The sequence below is a fragment of the Empidonax traillii genome, unplaced genomic scaffold (genome assembly GCF_003031625.1).
Source record: "Empidonax traillii isolate 1590-97213 ecotype Southwest subspecies unplaced genomic scaffold, ASM303162v1 scaffold36:size2505666, whole genome shotgun sequence".
NCBI classification, from domain to species: Eukaryota; Metazoa; Chordata; class Aves; order Passeriformes; family Tyrannidae; genus Empidonax; species Empidonax traillii.
In genome coordinates, this window is record NW_020955229.1 from 2,085,988 (window position 1) to 2,107,482 (window position 21,495).

General features: G+C 43.6%; 1 long non-coding RNA gene across 1 annotated transcript; it reads left to right on the top strand.

The window, feature by feature from the left end:
- Positions 1-656: 656 nt before the first annotated feature.
- LOC114054645 lies at positions 657-20,420 on the top strand. Its single transcript, XR_003570533.1, has 3 exons — positions 657-738; positions 12,425-12,429; positions 20,409-20,420. It is a non-coding gene; the product is annotated as an uncharacterized LOC114054645 (long non-coding RNA).
- The last annotated feature ends 1,075 nt before the right edge of the window (positions 20,421-21,495 follow it).

The following is a 21,495-nucleotide window of genomic DNA, read 5'->3' on the forward strand; positions in this document are numbered from 1 at the left end:
CTGCAACACGGACATACAGGGGCTTTAGCTGCCCCCCAGTTTTGGGGGATTTCTATTTGTTACTTCCTTTGTTTCTTTAAAGGGAAAAAAGCTAAGGGGTGGGAAGTAATCATCAAAAGCTTTTTGTCAACCTGAAGAAAGGAGGCTGGATTGGTCTTATACTAAAGAGAGACAATTGATAACTTAAAGAAGCTTAAAAAAAAAAAAAAAAAACAAAAAACAAACACACACACCCCCCAAAAAAACTCCACAACAATAACAAGTTTAATCTTATAAAATATTAATTCCTCCCCATTATTAACAGCAGGGAAGGCAGTAGCTTGGCTTTTTGCAGTGTCCTCACACCCCTCTTGGGGGTTCTTGGTGCTTCCAGCGAGCTGTCCCCAGTCAGCATCCAAGAAAAAACACTCACCTGGGATTACTATTCTGTTTGACTAAGGAATGGAGAATAGAGAGACAAGCTGACTCCTCTTTGCAAGGTCTCCAGATGAAGCAACTGGAAGTGCCAGTTAATTTCCCATCCTTTGCCCTTCTCAGCTATACCCAAAATAGAAAGAGTGGCAGGCACCTTTTATTGTAATCAGTGCGCTACAGCGATTTGGGGCTAATTAGATGTTGGTAATTAAGAAAAGACTGCTGTGACGGATGTTTTTACAGGTTGCATTGTTGATTCAAGAAATAAGACTGTTCACCTTTAAGTATTGTCAGTCACATTTCTTTAGCTGGGAAGAATTAAATGTCAATTTTATCTTGCTTCATCACTGCTCTTTAATCAATGTCGATGCATCACTTCCCCCTATCATTCCTCCATCAAACACTGACCTGGAAATCTGACACTGAGCTTTCCAACGCCAGCTCAGCTAATTAAGAACTTTGTTATTCCACCTTCCATCTTTTAAAGAAAAGTAAGAAAAGTGCCAAAGAGCCTTTTGCTTTCATGTGGAAAAGCATCAGCAGGGGGTTAATAATAATTATTAAAATGACTGACAGCTCGGGCTATGCTGTGATTTGGCCCAGCCCTGTAGTCCTGTAGTCATGGGTAGGTAAAAGCCAAGAAAAGTCAGGCCCTGAATTACTACAGCGAATAAATGGGATTTTAAGAAAGAAAATAGCTTCCTACCCTCAGACTACAGGAAAAGAGAAAGGTGCTGATACTTATTTCTGCGTCTAACCCTTTCAGCGTGGCAGCCAGGCCCTCACTGGGCGTGGGGAAGATCAGCAGGAGGAGCACTCAGAGCCTTCCCAAAGCAATCACAGACACTGTGGGCCACCAGCAAGGAATTAAAAAGCAGGGCTGAGCTATATCCAGATGGGTTTACTGGATTTTCCTGCACGCAAGCAGGAGAGACCATTTAATGCTTGTACCGCCACAGATTCTGGGAGTTCTAAGCACAGATTAAGATCTCAGCGTTCTGGGGGCTGGACAAAATGTCAGTCCCCGGTCCCACAGATCTCCCAGCCTGAGTAGGAGGAAACAGAAACGCCACGTGGAGGCGGATGAAAAAACAAGGGGAAAAAAAAGCAAAAGGAATGAAAAATGTTTAATTGGTACCGTGTCAGTGCACCTCTGCCTGTCACAGGCTTTGAGGGGGAAAGCAGGAGAGGAAGCAGAATTTAAATATTCCAAAAATACATAGTTTTGAAGATATTCCCTCCCTTTCCCTGAGCCCGGCGGGAACTCATAAGGCCGGATACAGCAAAAGTGTTTGCTAGAAAACTTGGCCGGTAGAAAATCAATTAGTTGAGGCCTGTCAGAAGTGGGCACAGATTTGTCAATACTGAGTAAGAGTGATAAGCAGGATGGATATGGACTGTGAAGGCTCTTCAATAAAGAGATGGTCAGGACTAGCAATGAGGACTCGAGAGGCAGAGGCAGGTCAAAGCTTCTTGGACATGGAATCCAGCAGCAAGGCAAATCTGGGCAAGAAATCCGTTTGTGCTTCCAACAGAAAATATTAGGTGCATTTTCTGAACGTAAGCAAGAATTAAAAAACAAGGCATCTATTTGGCCGATGTCAGTGTTTTCTCATTCAACTGCAAACAGTATCAGGAAGTTCAAATTTGGTTGATCTGACTCCTTAGAGGTGGGGGAACGAAAACACAAGCACTTGGCACCAACTGTTGCTTATGTTATCTCACCCAGAAGATCTGCAGACCTAATGATTCAAGCGGGCTCTGAAGGCTTTCACAGGATTACTTGTGCGAGAAAGGCTTTTTTTTTTTTTTTTTTTTTTTTGGCATAGAAATGAACTCCAAATATATTTTAACGGCCAGATTTCTGGTGAAAGATGAAGAAAAGATGTGAGTGGCAATCTTTATCTCCTTTTTCAAGGACAGCATTTTCTCTTAGAGAAGGAAGATTGCTACCGAGTAAACCATGTTTCTTAAAATGCTCATCACCCATGTCAACATCCTCTCATATTTCCAAAGCAGGTATGTGCAGCAGCTCCATCCTGACCCAGCACTCATCCTAAGTCTCCAGTTCAAGCAGGACTCCAGGAAATTCTGGTTCTGGAGACCCACAGTTCCCAAAACCAAATCCCAGCCCAGAGCAGGGCACGGTGAGCTCCCTCTCAGCTCTATTTAAAATCCACTAAATAACAATGCACCCGTAGGGCAGTTCAGATCTCCCAAGTTTTGAACCCTTTAATTCTTTCCAGTCCATGAGTGGGACTAAAACACCAAATGGAGGCACTGAGTTCAAGTCTTGGCACTGCCACGCATACTTTCTGAGACTGCTGGCAAACCACACTCTCTCAGGACCTCAGCCTCTCATCTGGCAAAGGAAGGTTCCTTAATGTATAGATTTTGTGAAGATCAATTCTCTAGTATCTGTGAAAAGCAGCATTAGAGCATCTACAAAGGGACCTCAGTAATACTCTTGTGCCTTCGGTCCCACCTTATGGATTGCACTTTTCCTGGAGCACAGCGACCTTGATCCTGCAACCTGTGCAAGCGTGAACCCACAGTTCAGCTGATTTTTTTTTGATGGCTTGCAGAATCACTGCTAATTCATCCATCCCAGATCCATCCAAACACACAGCTGATGAAATAAATATCTTCTTAGTGCTCATATTATCACCCAGAGTTTTGGGGCCGGCTCGTAAAGGCGCTTATGTGCAACAACGCCTAAGCAAACCGGGCTGATTTAAGAGGGCTGAGGGAACACTTAGCTGAGAATTTCCTGGCTTCAGTTAGTTGCAGTCAGAGTGTTAAGATTATATTTCAGTGTCAGTATATTGTTTTTATTTCCTTTATTAAATTTGCTTTAACTTGCATTGACATTTTCTTTCCCTTGTTACTCAATCTCTCAGCTGCAAAGATCCTGTCTGTTGAACTGTTTTGCCATTTGTATCAAAAATAAGCATTAATGCAATAGGAATTCTTACATTTTTTTACCACTAAGAAGAGAAATCAAGCCCCAGATGCTACTGCTCCTGCTGGATTTCCAGCCCAGCCTGGTCAGACTAGTCAGGAGATTTTGATCCAGAGGCAGCTGCACCACCAGCACACAGAATTTGTTTTTTTCAGGCCACACAGTTACTGCAGTTGGGCACCACTGGCTGCCACCAAAGTCCAGTTTAAATTCCCCACTCCCTCTCACAGATGGAGCACTAGTACTGCTGGCAACAGCACTGCTGTTGCTGATTGAAACCAGGGAAAAGCTTCACAATGCCAAGTTTCCTAAAGACAACTTTAATTTCAGTGCATGCAGCATTGCACCTGTACATGTTGTTGGGAGTCTAAGTGGCAGTGTGATGGGATTTCTTACTGGAATTTCACTTGGAAAAATCAATGCACATTTAAATGACATACTAGTTACAGTAGAACATCTCTGTTTTATGCAAGAGACAGAATTTGTTCTGCAAAAACCATTATTTTCAGCTTTTTGAAGGCAAAGGCAGTTAAAGTTTCAGGTTTGGTTGTAAACAAATATCCAAAGAAGAGAGAGAAAATGTCCAGATCAAAAAGAACTTTATGTGAAGCCTACAATTGCTCTGAAGTACCTAGACTTTGTGTAAGTAAGTTAGACCAGCACACTGACCTTCAACACAATTCTGAGATGCTGCCTGAGGCTTTGCACAGTCACAGGATCTGACCTTGGACCGTGGGAAGGGTTGTGACACAGGGCTGTAATCAGGGTTATTGCACTCTCTGTCAAGGCTCTTCTGCATGCAGGATCCCTCTGGAGTCCAGTCCCCAGCTCCAGGATTGTGCAGAGGTGGAATCTGGCACGGGACAGAGGGGTCACAGCACAGGGCATGAAATGCTGCGTCGCCACTGGGAGCAGAGAAAACTGAGCCTTGGCATAACCTATTCATTACAGCATGGTGGGGCACAGCCAGGCTGGATGGAAATCAGACCTTCGCCCTTCCAACCAGTAGAGGACAAGATTTAGGTTTTGGCCTGCCTGTCTCTCCAATATTCGGGGAAGGGCATAGGAGGTGAGTGAAAAAGCTTACACTGGCTGGAACCACCTGGTCTGTGCAAGAGGAGATGAAACATTGGCCTTATCCCCCTAGGTTTACCCAGATCACCTGCAGGTCTCACCAGGAGTCTCCCACCTCACATAAATCCTCCTCAGTGACAGAGAAGTCCAACCATCCAGCAATGTCACCATTCACTCAGTGACCTTATTTTGAAACACTGAACTCCAGAGACCTGTGGAGATGTAACTTCTCTCCAGACACTGGATCCCAAATGGTCTTATCTTGATACAGAGCCTTGCTGTACATGTGAATAACAAACCACTGATGCAAGCAAAAAAGTTTACAGTAAAACTGTCAATATTCCTCTCCTTCCTTTGTGTACAGGGGCTGCTGAACTCCCGGAGAGCTGGTGATCTCCTGCACTATTGATGCCAAAGAATAACCCAGAGAGATTGGGGATGAGGAAGGAACAAGCCACAGCTTTGAGGTCTCTGCAGATATTGAGTAAATTGGACCTGTAGTTTTGTTCCCAGTGTGCAGAGATTACAGAACTTGCTTGGCCAGCTGTGCAGTTCAGGTGTTCTTCTTCAGTTCAACCCAATTCCCAACCCACCAGGAATAAATCCAATGGCAGTCAGTATTCAAGACACTACAGTGGGAGTGGTCCATGGTTTTGAAGACAGAAAGAATGATGAAAGCTTACTTTATGGATATTTTCTGGTTTGTGAGGTAGGGAGAGGAAAGGCATATAGTTAAAGTATGGGCAGGATTTTTAATGACTGCTACAGAATCAATTCCATGAATGGGGACCAGTGCTATGGTGCACCAAGCTACGGCTGCATTAAGTGCTTCATCAAAGCTGCATTTTTAACCCACAGTACAAACATTTGATCTGCTTCAGGCAGAGCATTTCACTGTCACATTTGCCTGGGATCTTGCCCAGATGAGCAAACCACAGCACCAGCCTCTGCTCTTTGCTCTGCGAATGCTGGCACCAGTCCCAGGGAGGCAAAAGTCCTGACACTGGTGTCAAGAAGCCACATGAAAAGGCGAAACATCAAGTGATCCTTCTAAAAGAAATCACTGCAGGTGCCTTTCATTCTCCTTCTGCTTTCTGAACCTTGAGGGCACACTTGCTTTATGTTGCTCAGCTCTCCTTCCCAGCTCTAGAAACCTGTGCCTTTTAAAACAAAAGCTGCAACTCTAGTTCCTTCCCTTCCATCCAGCAGCTACAGCTTTCAGAGAAAGCCCAAATATTGCAGTGAAATTTCCAGGGTTGCCAGAGGTTTGCCTCTGGTCCAGGCAAGCTCCAACCGTGAGCAACTGCTGATGGGATCTGCACAGGAGCTACACGTGTAGGTACATCAGCTTCTTTGGGCCTGCACTGTCCTAAGGACAGAGCTTCCTTTTGCAGTTCCCATAAGAGGGTTTATTTATAAAATGAGGTTTTTTTGCTACTAAGGCCTGCCAGGAGGAATTGCTGGTCTTTTTATGTCATGGTCTACAGCACTGATCAGATTGTCACAGACCCAAGGCACCAGCCCCTTTGGAAAAGGCTTCATGCCATGAATACCCTCAGACGCTGCAGGAGAGCAGTGTCACGTTTATTAGGAGGGCAAAACTGTCAACATGCCTGCAAGGCTGCTCCTGCATGTCCCCTGCACTGAGGATCATTTCCAACCCATTAAAGGCTTTTCAAGACCTGGACTCAGACCCAGCATGACCCTGTGTAGCACGGCCATTCCCAACACCCGCTGGCCTGGCCCTCCCCAGGGCAGCACTGGGAGGATGGCAGCCAAAACATGGGATTGGGTTTATTGCTTGGAGGGAGCTCTGGTGTCCCTACTCTCAGTCTTCTCTTTATAAAGGCCAGAAAAATCCCTCCTGGCCACCTCAGGACTGACCCCAGCAATATCTGCACGCAGCTCTCAGACCCAAACAGCCAAGTGTAGCCCAATCGCGGCAAAATTTAGCTTTGTCTTCCCCTTTAAAGAGTACCAAGAGGCAAAAAAGGAATTTAAAAAAAAAAATCCAGTTCGCAAGCAACACGAGCAAATAGGTCCATCTCCTCCCCCCATGTTTTGAAGAGCACCCCAAAAGGGAATAACCTGGCCCCTGCAGGGCTGGTAGGGAATTTGGGCACAGGCATGGCCTCTAGCTACCAAATTTAATGTAACATTGACCTACCCAGAGCCCTGCAGCACTGCAGATGGAGATTTGGTTCAGACCAAGCCTCCTGCTTGGTCTACCACAGCAGTCTAGACATTGCAACTGCAACATGCCACTTTTTCTACACTAATAAACCCATAAGGGCAGAGAAGGCTGCAGGAAAAATGAGAACTACCAGAGCAGAACAGCCCCTGAGTTTTTGTTTATCGCAGACTAATTAAAACAAAAAGCATACCATAACTCAACCCTTAATAATAGGTAACCAGATGTGTCATTACTTGACCATGCTATATTGCAGCCCATATATAAAGGTTATAAGATTATTTTTCAAAGCAATGTGCCACAGCTAAGGGTTTCCTAGCACTTTTTATAACAAACTTAGCACCTGAAGGAATTTTACCTACCAAAGCTAAAGCAAGACGTGGCTAAAACAAAAGCACACAGTCCCTCAACCCAAAAATGAAAATGTTGGCATACAACATTGCACAGTGCACCATAAAACACCATTACTAGTAATAGGAGATGCCTCCTTGAAAGACTAATTTTTTTGCTGATTATAAAAAACGTCCTGAATAAGGAAAACAGTGCCAGAATGCCAGCAGTGGGCAGTTCTCATTTTTTTATGCCCAGAGTTTACTCAGCCCCAGCCAAGCACAGACAGAACCCAATGTTTACAGAGGTAATGAAATGTCACGGTGTGAGCGATTTACCTGATTGCTAAAAGGATCAGGAACAAAAGTAAAAGGACAGCACTAAAAAAAGCCCTAGGCCTAAATCCAATAAAGCCTGTAGGCTCCTAAGACACCACAGAAATCACTGTTCATTACATATTTCTCAGTGAGGGTATGCTGCTTTATGTCTAAAACCACACGGCCAAACAACTCAAGATCTGCATGTTATTAATTTCAGTCCACTGTCAATCACTTTTCAATCCACCTGACTGATGTTTTCCGCCCTGATCTTCAATCTCTCTTGAATTTCCAAATGTCCAGGGCTGACTGAACTCCCTCCCCACTAAAGCCATTAAGGGCATCAAGAGGATCCATGCTGGAATGTGCTTGGGACTGATGGGCAATGACCACTGGAGGCTGCAGGTGAGGCTTCCAGCAGGGTCACAGCAGGAACACTGCTGGGGACAAGCCACCCTCTGCAGTGGCCTTGTCCCTGCCCTACAATGCTACTTCTGCCCCACAAAGCAGCACTGCCAGCCAGGCAGACAAGCTGAGGGCAATGGAATGACTCCAGCACTGGAAATGGAAGGTTTGGTGTGTCTGTCCCGTGCAACACGGATATATGGAAAGAGATCCCTGCAGACAACCTTATTTTTGGCTTGGTGGTTTATTTAAGCAAAGTAAATAAACTGAACATATACACAGGCTTGGCTTAGAAACGAATAAAAAAAACACAACGGTGCCTTGAACACAAAAAAACCCAGTTCTGACTGCTGTGCCCTGCCCAGAATCTCCTGCAGATTAAAACACAGGCTTTTCTCTCTGAACCATAATTAATGTTTTTGCAATATTGCCTCAGAGTTCGCCCCGGCCATCTGATGAATCTGACTAATAGAGGAAGATGCTTTTAACCTGTGGGCTGCCAGACAGCTGGGTACCTCCTTGGCCACATATATTTGGCTGTCAGGTTGAAAGAAAGGCAGCAGATTCAGGGTTAAGCACTATTCCTGTCATGATTGCCCTGAACTTGCCCAGTTAAATTGCAACAGCATGGGTCTCCATAATTATCTAATTGTTAGTGTTGTGCCTTTACGTAATTTATGATGTAGCATTAAAGCCTGACCTCTGGTTTGAGATGAAGTGCAGTACTGCTGACATCCAAGCTCAAATTAGTAGGTAAGTAAGCACCCAATTAACGATTATGCCACTGAGCTTTCATTTCAATCTGACCACACTGCTACACTAATCAGTTTTCTAAGCCTTTCACCTTCCCCATAACTAATAAGCATTTCTCCTGCTTTTTATGTCTGCAAAAGCCTTGTTATCCTCATAAAAAGCACTCCAAGACTGCTGCTTCCAGTAATTCCTGCATTAAGCCACTGGCCCAGTGGCATATTACCAGCTCTCCAGCCACCTGATCAGTAAAACCTGAGGCATAAAGCACGGGCATGGTGACACTCTACAGCAGGGAAGAGCAGGGACAAAATCCTTGCAGTGTAGAGGAGTTGCCTTAGACCCAAAGCAGTGTAATTTAGTTGAGAATTTAGTCCTGCCATGGATCACACGGTTTCCCAGGAGTTTAAGGATGCAGGACAACGGGACTGAATGTCAAACCATATTTTGCAGCTGACAAAATTCTGTCATATTAACAGAAGCAGTGACAAGACCTGAAGCATCAAATATCTGGAGTTTTAGTTTCAGATTCATGGATTACCTTGCATTTGCCACGAGATAGGAGCATGCATGGAGTGGCTTTGCCTACACAGACAACTCAAGCCATATGTGAGACACTGTCATCCCTTGATTATAACACCCTGCTCCTTGAAAATCTGAGGTGCAGAGCTGAAGGTCTGTCCCTCTTGGAATGAGATTCCTGACTTTAGATAGATATGATAAGAATCCAAGACTTGGGGCCTGAGCAACAACATCTGCAACTCTGCATGATGACTGAAGTCAGTGCTGGAACATCAGCCTATGGAGGGGAAACGAATCCCCACTTCACTGCAACCCCACCCTCTTCATCCTCTCTTCACCTTAATCCCCAAAACTTCTGTCTTCAAGGCACTTGTGATGTTTTTCTTAGTAACCAGCTATTTAAACATCAGATCTCAATATTACAAGGGACAGCTTTGAAAAATCCACGTTTTTTTTCAAAGGAGGAAAGATTCAGTCAAGCTCTGCCACTGGGCCAGGTGAGCACTGCAAAGCTGTGATTAAATGTAGGAATCAGCAGCAAAGCACAATTCCAAACCAAGTGCAAGGAACCAGCATGTTTTGGATGGAAACACGTGCAGTTAAAAACACTAGGGCACAAACAGGTGCAATAAGCAGTGTCAGGAGAAAAGTTTTTTAAAAAAAAAAAAAAAGAATAATACATAATTAGTATCATGCTTTAGATTTGAAGGCCACATCAGGGAATGCAATAGCAAAATAATGTTACTCACACCGGGGGGGGGGGGAAGTAGGAAAAGCTGAACATTATAGGAAATTAGTTGTGTGAAATGCGTAAAAAAGCTGACAGAGTCACATAGCTATAGAGACTAATTTCCTGTTCCAGTGTGGAGACAGCCCTGATCAGCTGGACTTAATATAGCCTTCTCCATGGCAGCTGGGTCAAATAGTGGCCTAAACACTAGAAAACTGCCTGCCATGTGGATGAGTTTAGTGCACAATAAGCTGTGTGGTACATAAACACGTTTAGCATGCTCAAGATAGGACACTCAAGGGTTTTTATGACACATCCAGGCAGATGCAGCCAGAGAGCTGCTGCAAATTGTCTGATTCGGGGAAAGGCACTCACGTGGCCCAGATTTAGGGGCCCACAAGCAATTTTCTGCATGACACCAAAGTGTTCTAACAGGACCCCCGCGTGCAAGGACAAAATATCATCACTTCTTCAAAACTCCACGTAGATCCAACAGTCCTAACGGCAATGCTTTCAAAGACCAAGTCCCAGTTTAGAAGGCATCACTGCAAACTCTTCCAGCTTGATAATGCCCCCAAGTCACGCCACCGTTTCCAGCAGCTTTTAAAAGCTGCCACCTCTTCCTGGGCCTTGCTCGCGTACAGTGTGGTGCTGATTGTCCAACCCATCTCCCGTTAGCAACTGTATCTGCCAACTTACAGAACATCCTGTGTGTTTTTCCATGGCACTAATGAGCACCCCGGTGAATTAGGGACTGGACTGCCCACTCATCTCTTACAAATTACCACGGATTTAAAGAAGAAAACTATTACGGAATCTATAAGGACTCAAGCCTGGGTTTTACAGCTACCCTTGCCCTGGCTGAGTCAACAAGAAGGCACTCTACCTGACTAATTGGGAGTCACTCTGCCTTCTGACATCCGTGCCTTCAGCTCTTATTCTGAGCTACTCAGAGGAGACTTGGGAATGGTTTAAATTATTGATGAAGATAGGAAACCTATCTCTGAAACGCCTTTGGCAAACTCTTAATATTCTGGGATTTGGCACTGCAAAAGACAGTGCCTCTCTCTCACTCGTGCTGTTGACGTCTCTCACCCATTTACTCACACTATAAAATTACAGTTTCTGATCATTTCCATACAGGATGGAGGGAGGCAAATGGAAAGTGCATTGTTTATAGCTCTGAAAGCTTCCAGGTAATCCATCTTTGGCGCCAGAGTCTGCAAACCCCTCCATTTGCAGAATTTTCATTGATGACAGGAGCCCTCAGAGAGGCCGACCCAAAGCAGTCAGCTGTCATAAACATATTGGATAATTATCTTAATTATTTATAATAGCACCAGTAAGCAAGCCAGCACTGAACTCAGGTCCTGCCCTGGACAGCTCACGTTTTAATCAGACGTGAGCACAGCGTGCAAGACACAAAGCAGGGATGACACACAGGCTGCCAGGTGAGTTTATTAATATTTTAGAAAAGGGTTCATCAGTAAGGGAGCATTAATGTTTTCTGACCCTTTGACATGAGAGTGTTAAACCTGACCAAGCATCACATAGCAGAGATATTTTCTTCCCCACATATTTAAAGGCAGTATATTCAAACATGACAAAGCCCCACAGAAATCGTGTAATTATTTTCTCTTGACTGACATAGTTTCAGATGCTTTGGCTCAGGCTGTCCTAACTGTGTCTTCAGAGTTAGAAAAGCTGAGCTTTCTCCTTTGGTGCCTTGAGAGAGTTTGGGACCAAGTTACCAAATCCAGGAGGGTTTAGAGCCTCTGCTCACTTTCAGTTTTGGTGGCTCAAGACATCATTTCTCATAAAAGGCATTGGGGTTCATAACAGGTATTAATTACATCATCCTCTCAGAAAAAGCACATTGTTGAAAAGGCAGAAAAGCAGCTAATGGGAGATGTTTCACCACCACCTTTGAGAAGAAGCCCAAGGAGGGAGCAAGAACCTGTTTACAGTCAGATGGCAACTTGGGGGTGTGCCTTGGGACTGACCTCCCTCAGATTTGCTCCCTTGCTCCCAGACACTGGTTTGCCATTCAACCAAGTTTCTTCAGGTATTACAAACTACAGAGTATCCCAAAATCTCCCTAAAGATGTAGCTGGCAATGTGTGTTCATCTACACACACGCATGTACTATATACACACACAGTCTGGCCTTTCTTCATGAGAACACCCCTGTCTGGGTAAGGACACCTGACCACACTGAGAGCAGCGACAGAGGTTGAATTTGTCCTTAACCTATGGATTTTGCAAGTGCTGACTGTCAAAATGTGTTTTTTCAGCTGGTTGGCGTGCCGGCTGTTCGTTAATCAACCATTTTTATTATCCATTAGCGTACATTAAGCTAAAAAAAAAGAATGGATTTGGAGCAGGGATCCCATTCTTTTTGTCTTATCTAATTTTCTGTTCTCAGAGGAAGTTTATATTTTTCCATTTGAAAGGAACAGAATTACGTCAAGAGGGTCTCTCTACACTGACAGATCTAGCTTTCCCTTCCTCCTCAACAGCTGGGTCATCATCAGAACTAGCAGAATAATTCATAATGAATAATTTGACACCTCTCTCTCCAAACATATATCATAAGTTGCCCACATTTATTTGTTACTCCAAATTATTAACCGTAGACTTTGTGCCAATAACTCCCAGAGGGGCATTACTGATACAATATATTCCTTGTGTGTCCCCCTCCTCCCCATCAGGAAATCCTTTCATTAAAGTCGGAGTGGGAAGCATTAATTACCCCTTATTTAAAGGTAATAACTCATCATCTGTAATCATTCCTCAGAGACAGATGCTCGTGTGATGACCCAAACTACTGCAGAGTTTGAATTCAGTGTTGGATGCAGATGAAAATTCATTGAGAACAGAAGGAAGAACAGCTTTAGCTTTCTAGGGAACGTCCTTGAAGAAAGAAATTTTGGGTGGATTATGGCCTTTTCAGGACTTCCTTTGTCCACAAGAGATCGCTTGTGTCTTGTCTAAATGACTCAGGAGTCATCAGAGTCTTTAACCCACTGAGTGTGATGATTGCACTGTGTAGGCTGTATTTTCAAAGATCAGGTGAGACTTTAGCAGTGAATAAACCTCACTTTGGTCCCAGAGCAAGGGTGAATATGATCCTTCGGTAGTATGTTATGTACATTCCCTTTTGTTAGTTTTAATTTGTAACAGTTCAAGTCCAGTACACCTCCAGGGACACATTTCTGCTAAACCCTGAGGTCAATCAGCACACAATGAGAGGAGAAGACAGCCCATGGACACATCCATTGAGCCTCCAACCTTGTGTCTCCTCAGCAGAAGGACAAACAGTTCTCATTTCTCTAAAGGATAGAGCTCACTCCAACACCATCTTGGTGGTGCATATGAAAAAGAACCAGTCAGAACAATCTCTACCTAGAGCAGGTACATTGCTCATGTCAGCTCAAGACAGCCTCAGGTACCTCCTGGCATTAACATACACTGAAACCACTCACAAAATACCCCAGTAGGCTTGTAAACCAGAGACAAATATCAGCAAACATAAAGGAACTGCTGGGTGCAAACCCAAGTCAGCCCATAGCAGATGGGTACAAGTACAACCACCAAAGGCCCAGCCTAGAGACTTGGAAACTACAAGAGCTCACTGTTGTCTGGCCCAGACTATACGAAGGCTTTTAGTTATTTCAAGTTCAACAGGTGAGCTTAAACAACCTGCTTAACATAAAACATAAGGCTAAAAACCAGAAGTAAGCTAAACATATTGGCATTCTGGCACCTTATGCTGAATAATTCATACATAAGGTACTGCAGAAAAGAAACATATGCTTTTGGTCCTTAGTGACTTCTTAAGCAGAACATTTAAGAACCAACCTCAAATGTATACGTCCAGGAAAAGCCTCCTTGAGCAGAATGAAAAAAGATCATTAGAACTGCAGTCTGGCTCTCCCTTCAACATTTCCCACGGGGGGTTAAATTTCCTTATTTCATTCTGTGCTGAAACAAAAGTGAAACGCTTTCAAAAATCTCACCTAAGAGAAGATTTAGGGTGTTACCCCAGTACAACAGGGCTTGCCTCGTTTTGACACACTAATGGCAGATGCAAATTTGATGCATTAACAGATACAAAGGCCCTCCTTCCAAAAATGAGCACCAGTTGAGGTCCAAACTGTCTACAGAGTTGTCGTACTACAGTCATCAGTGCATCAATTCTCTCCTTGGTTGTTCTGAATAGTCTCCTGCTGAGCACCATATGCATGTCTGATAGCTGCCATTAAAAATCATCATTGCACACACCAGTCCCTCAAACACAGTCGGTGGAAAATAAACTCAGAAACCCAGCATGGTAACTGCTGGCAAATGACGACTTTTAGCATTATACTCAGCCAAGGTACACAGCTACTTCACTCTTGGCTAATGCTGCATCCTTTCCGAGACACCTAAACCTACGTGCAAAGTGACAGCACTGCTGCAGTTACATCTTTAATCACAGCAGTGGTTAAAAGCCAAAAGTAAGCTAAACATATTGGCATTCTGGCACCTTATGCTGAATAGTTCGTACGTAAAGTGCTGCAGAAAAGAAACATATGTTCTTGGTCCATAGTGTCTTTACTGTAAAATATTTAAGAATTAGCATAGGATGTATATAGTCAATAGCAGCCCACCAGTGTGGTGTCAGAGTCTGGACCTGCATACACTACTTCACTGTAATGATACAGCACATATGTATGTGTACCAAAGATTCAAATCCACAGAGCAAACAAATTGTTCGGGGTTATTCAAGCCCTTTGAACGCTTCTTTACAGTGGGCATGGATGATAACCCCCCACTTTCTTATGAGCGCTGCATGAAGCAACGTGCAAAGCCACTCTTCCTCCGCATACACGCAACAGGGATGTCAAAATTTACAGCCCTTTGCAGCAGGCAATCTAACTTGCATTGCTTTACATTTACACCTAAAGCCATGGATCCCACCTCATCACGCCACTGAGATCAGAATCAGGTCCTGCATATCTGGAAACACACCCAGACACATGCACACACAGAAGAAACCTCTTGGCACGTCGATGAAGAATAGACCTTCCAAAAAAACATCCAGTATACAGATGAGCCCTCAAATTAGTAGAGAAAGCATGACGACTTCAGCAGTGGTGGCTGATGAAGAGACACACACATACACACCTCTGCCACCGATCGTGCTGCTAGGGCATTCATCAAATTAAGTACCAAGAGGAACAACACCTCTGATATCTCTTCATTTGGGGCTCCAGTAAATGAAGCACTAGATTAGGCCTGACAGAGGCCTAATGCAGCTTGAGCTTTTCCTGGTGTAATTAATTGGAACTTCGCCAGCTTGACAAATTGGAATGATGAATCTATCTTGTATGAATAGAAAAAAAAATGCATAATCAGTCAAAGATTTAGTTAAGACAGCTTCTCCCTGACTCCCTGCCATAGCTAAATCCATTAAGGCGAGGAAACATCACTTTAAGAAAAGGCACTGCTCTCCCTATGTTCAATTTATAACTTTTTGTTCTTGAATTTAATGGAGCAGTCAACCTGGACAGATTTGACTTTGGAGGGGAGAGGAAGGGGGAGGTGGGAAAGGTTGTTTTATTTTTAGCATTCTAATCTTCCCTGCGCCTGGGTAGTCTGGGAAAGAAAATAGTTGCTTTGGTTTGAACATGCATTCCTGGGGTCGGATTTTAAATCTTTGGGGTTGCACAAGGGAATCTAATAGGAGCACCCCATACTTTGACACCAAGATGATCCTGTGATAAAACTTGCTTGTCAAGTTTTTCCCCCACTAACTTGTTTAATTGCTGGTAACATTTAGGCAGTAGAGGATGTGATAGATTGACTGCTCTGCCAGCAGTGCTTTTTCCTCTCTAATTACCACCTAGTTGTAAAGGCCCTTTCCTGACACATTTAATGGAGAGGCAGAGGGAAACCAGGTTTGCTTACTTTTAAAATACATTTTTATCATTCGGCGGTTACTTTCCACATATTTAATTTAAACCATGTGCTTCCTTCCTCCCTCCATCTCACTTGCTCAGCCATAACACCCGAATTTCGAAGACTCAATTAAGCAGCTAATATCCCCATTTGTACTGGATGTTTAGAAAAACTTTACATTTCCTCTTCCAGGCTTGTGGGTTGCAAAAGAAGTTACTTTACACGCGATGGGAGAAACGCTCATTGGTTAAGCGAGGGCTGACAACGATGGTTTTCATTTCAAGCAACCCAGAATTCCTCCCTGGCTCGCAGATGAGAAAAGTGCCAGGCAAATGTTTAGCTGACATAATGCAAATGACTGGCCATAGATTTATTTGACAAACAGTTGAGCAGACAGCCCTATATTGCACTCACTTGTACCCCACACAACCCCACCGGAGCCAGGAGGATTGTGCTGGCAGGAGCGAGCGCAGAATTAAACCCAAACACTGCAGTTCACGCATCGAGCCATTTGCTTTTGGCCACTGGCCAAGCTGACAGCCACATTTAAATAAGCCACCTGCTGAGTAGGGAGTTTAGAGAGCTAAGTGCTCGGGAGAGCTTTAGCCCAAAAGTATATTGAACTTGTGCAATATGGCGTGAATTGAAAGGATTGCGGTGACAAGGAGTAGAGGCCATATTACGGTCCTGACTTCTTGTTCTAGGTCAGGTACAGAATAGTTTTTGGGATCCTCCCTTCCTTGCTTATGCTGCCTAAAATATATCAGATAGAAGCTCCATCCAGAGGACACCATTCCACATGTGTCACAAGGAGTGAACAACACACAGCAATTCGTTACCTCCATCAGTGCTACTGAACAGGAATGCTCATGCAGAATACGTTATTTCCCTCCAAATATTGTTGTCATTTTATTATTCAGAAGAACTGGCCTATCTGTGTCACAGACAGGAGTCCTTTCCCAGGAAAGCCATGATATCCCCTCTCTTCCCACGCACTCCCTTACCACTAAGCCTTGTCTAAGTCACCTTGTCATCTCTTTCGATTCGGTTCTCACCCTCCTCGTCAGTTTTAACAAAGATGTCTGTAAGCACCTGGAGGCTGAAACAGGACCCTGCTCTTTCTGCTGCTGATTATGTGTGAAAAAATAACAACTTCCTGATATTGCCAATCCAGTGACAAAAATCTCCCCGAAGAGAGAGACCGAACAAAGTGACGGCGAGGTGAGCAGTTCTGCTGTTCCACCCCTGCAACAACAGCAGATTGCAGAAGTGTTACTTGGCTCTTTCTTAGCCCCAAATTGCTCAAATGAAAGCTAACCAAGTTATAGCTGCAAAGACCCCTGGGAGGGAGGCCTGCTTACTGTCAGCCAGGACTCCAGCAGTCAGACTCTTTAACCACATTGCTTTTCCTCTGAACTTCAGAGGGGTGCACTGACATATTTGAATTACCTACACGGATGCAATTCGTACCCACACTCTTTTCTCATTTGCACTATTGCTGCTTAACTTTCCCCCTTCTCAGTCTTTGTTTCAGAAAGCCCTGATATGGCCTTCTACCAGTGGAAACTACCAGTTTATTTTTTTACTTCTTTACCCTCAAACTGTTACACAAATGACTTCTGACTCGGTGGTGACATGGAGGTTGTCAAGTCCAGTTCAGCAGCTGACTCATAGGCCATTATTCACCCGACTGCTGTTCCACTTTTAACCTTGCCAGCCTGTGTTTAAAACCAAGTATCCCCTTAGCTATGCTGCTAGGAAACACTTTAAGAGCTTTATTTAAATAAAAAGATGTTCTTTTCAGTGCAGAAAAGCTCCTATTTAGATATAGCAGACGTCAAGCAAATTATTTTAGCAGTAAAGAACTTTAAACCTTAGCTCATTACAGCGCAACATGTCACGGCACCAATTTTATGCAATGGGCATTTAAGAGTTAATGATTTGCCAATTTAACAGCTGTAGCGAAGATCTTAAAAAAATATTACAGAAACACATTTGTCACAGAAAGTCCCACTGCCCAAAGTGGTTCTGCAAGCATTGCCCAGGAGGGGTCTGAACATCAGGTCATTTTTTTCTGGTCACATCTCAGATCCTGCCCTGACGGTGGGAACGATGTGCCCAGTGCTCGGCGTATCGTGCCGTTTGCCCTTTGCTTAACAGGCAGAACAACTGAGATCAGCAGTGGGTTGTTTAACCAGAACACAGGCTGCGGTTGTGTCACCTCACACAGGATCACAGGAGGTCCCAGAGACTACAGACCTGATCCCTGAGCTACTTGTGCAAACACACCTCCCTGCAAATCCACCCGCCCACCCGGCATCTGCCTTTGCCCTCAGCTGCTTCTTGATGCAATCAGAGAAATACAATAAAACATACAACCTGCAAAACAGAGGCAAGAGTTTGGAACATCTGTGCCTGGGTTCCTGGCTCCAAAAGGCATTTCAGCCTGACAGAACAGTAGAAATTTGGATTCAAGTTTCGAGTTCAGTCTTTCTTCGTCTCCACACTGAATACATGAGCTTTTGTGCCCACATGCACATCTGCCCCTTGTACAGAAGGTTCTTTTTTTTACTGTAGAGATTTCAGTTCAAGCTTTGGGTTCAATTTTTCTCCATCTCCACACTGAATACCCAATCCCTCGTGCATACACACACACACACCTGCCCCTTGTACAGAAGGTGTGGGGCTTTTTGTTTGTTTTAACTATCCTTTCTAGGCAAGGATGATCAATCATCTCTGTCTCTTGCTAGTCATGTCCCTATTACAGAAGATCCTGTTCCAATAAATGATTAGTACGTGCAGAATGCATTAAAATGAATTATAATAGCAATCTGATCCCCAGTGCCTCGGCAGAACCTTTCCATCACAGGTGACAGCTGGTTCCCTTGGGCTTCGCTCTGGAGAGAGAGTGCCAGACCTCCAAACTCAGTCCAATAACTTTGGATGAACCTCACCAAGTGCATGGAACAGGAGGTCTCCCATTGTCTCCAAACTAGGGGGGATGAACCTCAAAGGCTGTTCAACAAGCTGGTGTACAAAACCTCATCTCCAATAAACGTAAATGCTTTTTTTTTCATATATTATGTGATTACAGCCTCTCTCTGCCTATGGTGCTTTGTTTTATTACAGGCCACCAAAAATAATTAGTTGGTGACCCAGAAAACTGATATATAAAATCCTTTTAATCACCAATATGGCTTTCAATTATATAGTGTAAACTTATTAACCTTTTTACTGCTGAGATTTGATTTATGGAATTCCAGCTGCATTAACATTACAGGAGGAGATAGAAAGTGTCTTGTATGATGTGTTGGGATTAACAACTGAGAGCTGGCTTTGCCATCACAGAGTCTCACAGAGCACAGGCAGCATCCTGAGGGTCCCCAGGGGCTCATTTCTATCTGAGCTGTGTGAAAAGTTTGGTCTGTGGAGTGAGACTGGAGTCGTTCCTGTCATTTCTTATACAAACCAGAACACACAGGCCAGTTAAGGCTTTCACAAGGAGCAGGGGCTGCATTAATAAACAATAAGGGCAAAGATGGGGTTCCATTTGTACCTCTCCTTTACTCCCATGGCCAGAAAATATATTCTTTCATTTTAACTGGACAGGCATTTCCCCATTTAGTTGTAACAGAACTCCAGAAAGTTCCCAGAAACTTATATACCTGTATAAGAGGGTTTGTTCGCTTTTCCTGATCCAGAAAGAACATTTAATGCTTTGTACAAGGTTTTAGGCATTCCTGGTCATCTTCCCATGGGCTGTGTTTTACAGATAATACAAAGATCAGCAGCAGAGACAAACAAGCCACAGTGAAGCCCTGCTAATTAAAAAGCCACATTACTAATCTGAACTACATGATGCATCAAGACCCAATAAGAGATACAGGCATCTAAAAGGTAAATACTATCACACCAGACTCGACTGAAGAATAGAAAGAGCTGTATTTCTAGCCCACACATGTCATTTCATTCAAGCCTCAAGAACATACACATAAATAATGAATCTCTCCATAATTTCCATTCACAGTTCCCCTCCTATTTTTTTGGTGTCTCATTTGTTGTTTAATGATAATGAAATGGAGTAGCACTGTTCTGTAAGATCCTTTCTGCCCTGAACACCTAATTACCTCTTTTACAGTCTTAGGAGGAATACAAGAATTAATAGATTTGGGTCAAATTTTACAAATAAATATCAGTTTTCAATTTTCATATCTGAGAAACCATTTCAAATCTTCAAACCCAAAAAGCTTTGAAAGTCACAGTGAAGAGCGGCAATGTGGGTGGGGTACACTGATAGCCTGTGCAAAAGCCATCATCTGCAGAGAAGGGAAATGCCAATATTTCATAGTCAGAGCGATCTGAGTTGGAAAGGACCTTAAAGATCATCTAGTTCCAATTTCCCTGCCATGGGCAGGGATACCTTCCACTAGACTAGGTTGCTCCAAGCCTTGTCCAACGTGGCCTTGAACACTTCCAGGGATGGGATATCTGCCATCATCTTCTTCAGGGTTAAATGTTACTGAATGAGACACAGCTTCCCATACAGGCCCTTCTTTGCCTCCAAAACAGTCAGCCCCATTCCCTTTGTGCAGCCCTCAGGTCCCTGGTTCTGCAGACAGGGACTTGTGATAGCTGACTGCAACCTGTACAGTAGGCAAAGACCTCCCCCACACACACAAATCCTGACTGCTCAGGTCATACCTGGACATCCAACAGATGTATCCCAAGGTCAGCTCTGCCATCTCCTTCTCCTCAAGCTGAGATTTCCAGAGCAGCACACGTGTTACTGCCATCAGCTCACACCAGCTCCTCCCGGTGCTAATAAGGCCCATCACAGAGACAGCAAGATTTTTTTTTTCAGTGTGTTCTGTGAAACAAGGAGAATAAAAATCAATGACACTACATAATCCAGTCAGTGCCTTTCTTTGCTCACAAATCTTCATTTGTTCAGCTGGGAAAATTACGAACCATCTAGAAATAATACAGTAAAGGCGGTCAATGACAATTATAACATAAAGACTAATCAAGATGGTGTGTGAATCTGGTATATTCTGTTCTGCTGAAGCCCATTTATAATTTTTAATAAAAACAGTAACACTTTACGATAAGTGGACATCATTTAATGCTCAATTACTATGAAATTCCTCTGGAAATATATATTAAGCACAGCAGCTCTGTATTTATATCAAGAGAGTTCCCGGAGATTGATGTTATTACAGGGAATACTAGAGGAATGTTGAGTCCAACACCAGTGCATTCAATATTCCTGCCCTCTGGGTCAGGTATCCTTTCCTCCCCCACCCTGACATTTGAGATAAGTCCTTATCCATGTGGAGAGGAACAACATAAATTGCATACATCCTGCATTTAAAAAAAAAAAAAAAAAAAAAAAAAAAAAAAAAAAAAAAAAAAAAAAAAAAAAAGAAATTTGCAACACAGGGTGGCGAGGCCTTTTGCAATGATTAACTGAGACATTTTTGAATAACAATACAAAAAGGTACAGATCCTAAACAGGCAATTTTATCTTGAATGCCAAGAGGTTTCTGAACTCCCACGTTTAAAAACAAGCATTATTCCAGATAAAGCACAAAACCCTTACACCAGAACTAACTTCAACTTACTTTAGATTTCTTCGAGCAAGAAAAATACCCAAAACCTTTCTCCTCTCCTTGCAGAAGCTTTTATACTACAGCATCTTTAGCCCTACCTTACCACCAGCATTCCCCACTGAGATCGCAGCCCTCTAACAAGCTCAGTACAGGTGGGATTAGTTACCCCGGAAAACAAAGGTGATCTCCCTGATTCCCTACAGCTGCCTGGCTCTGTGCTTTTAGCCCCACATGTTCAGCCTGGACTC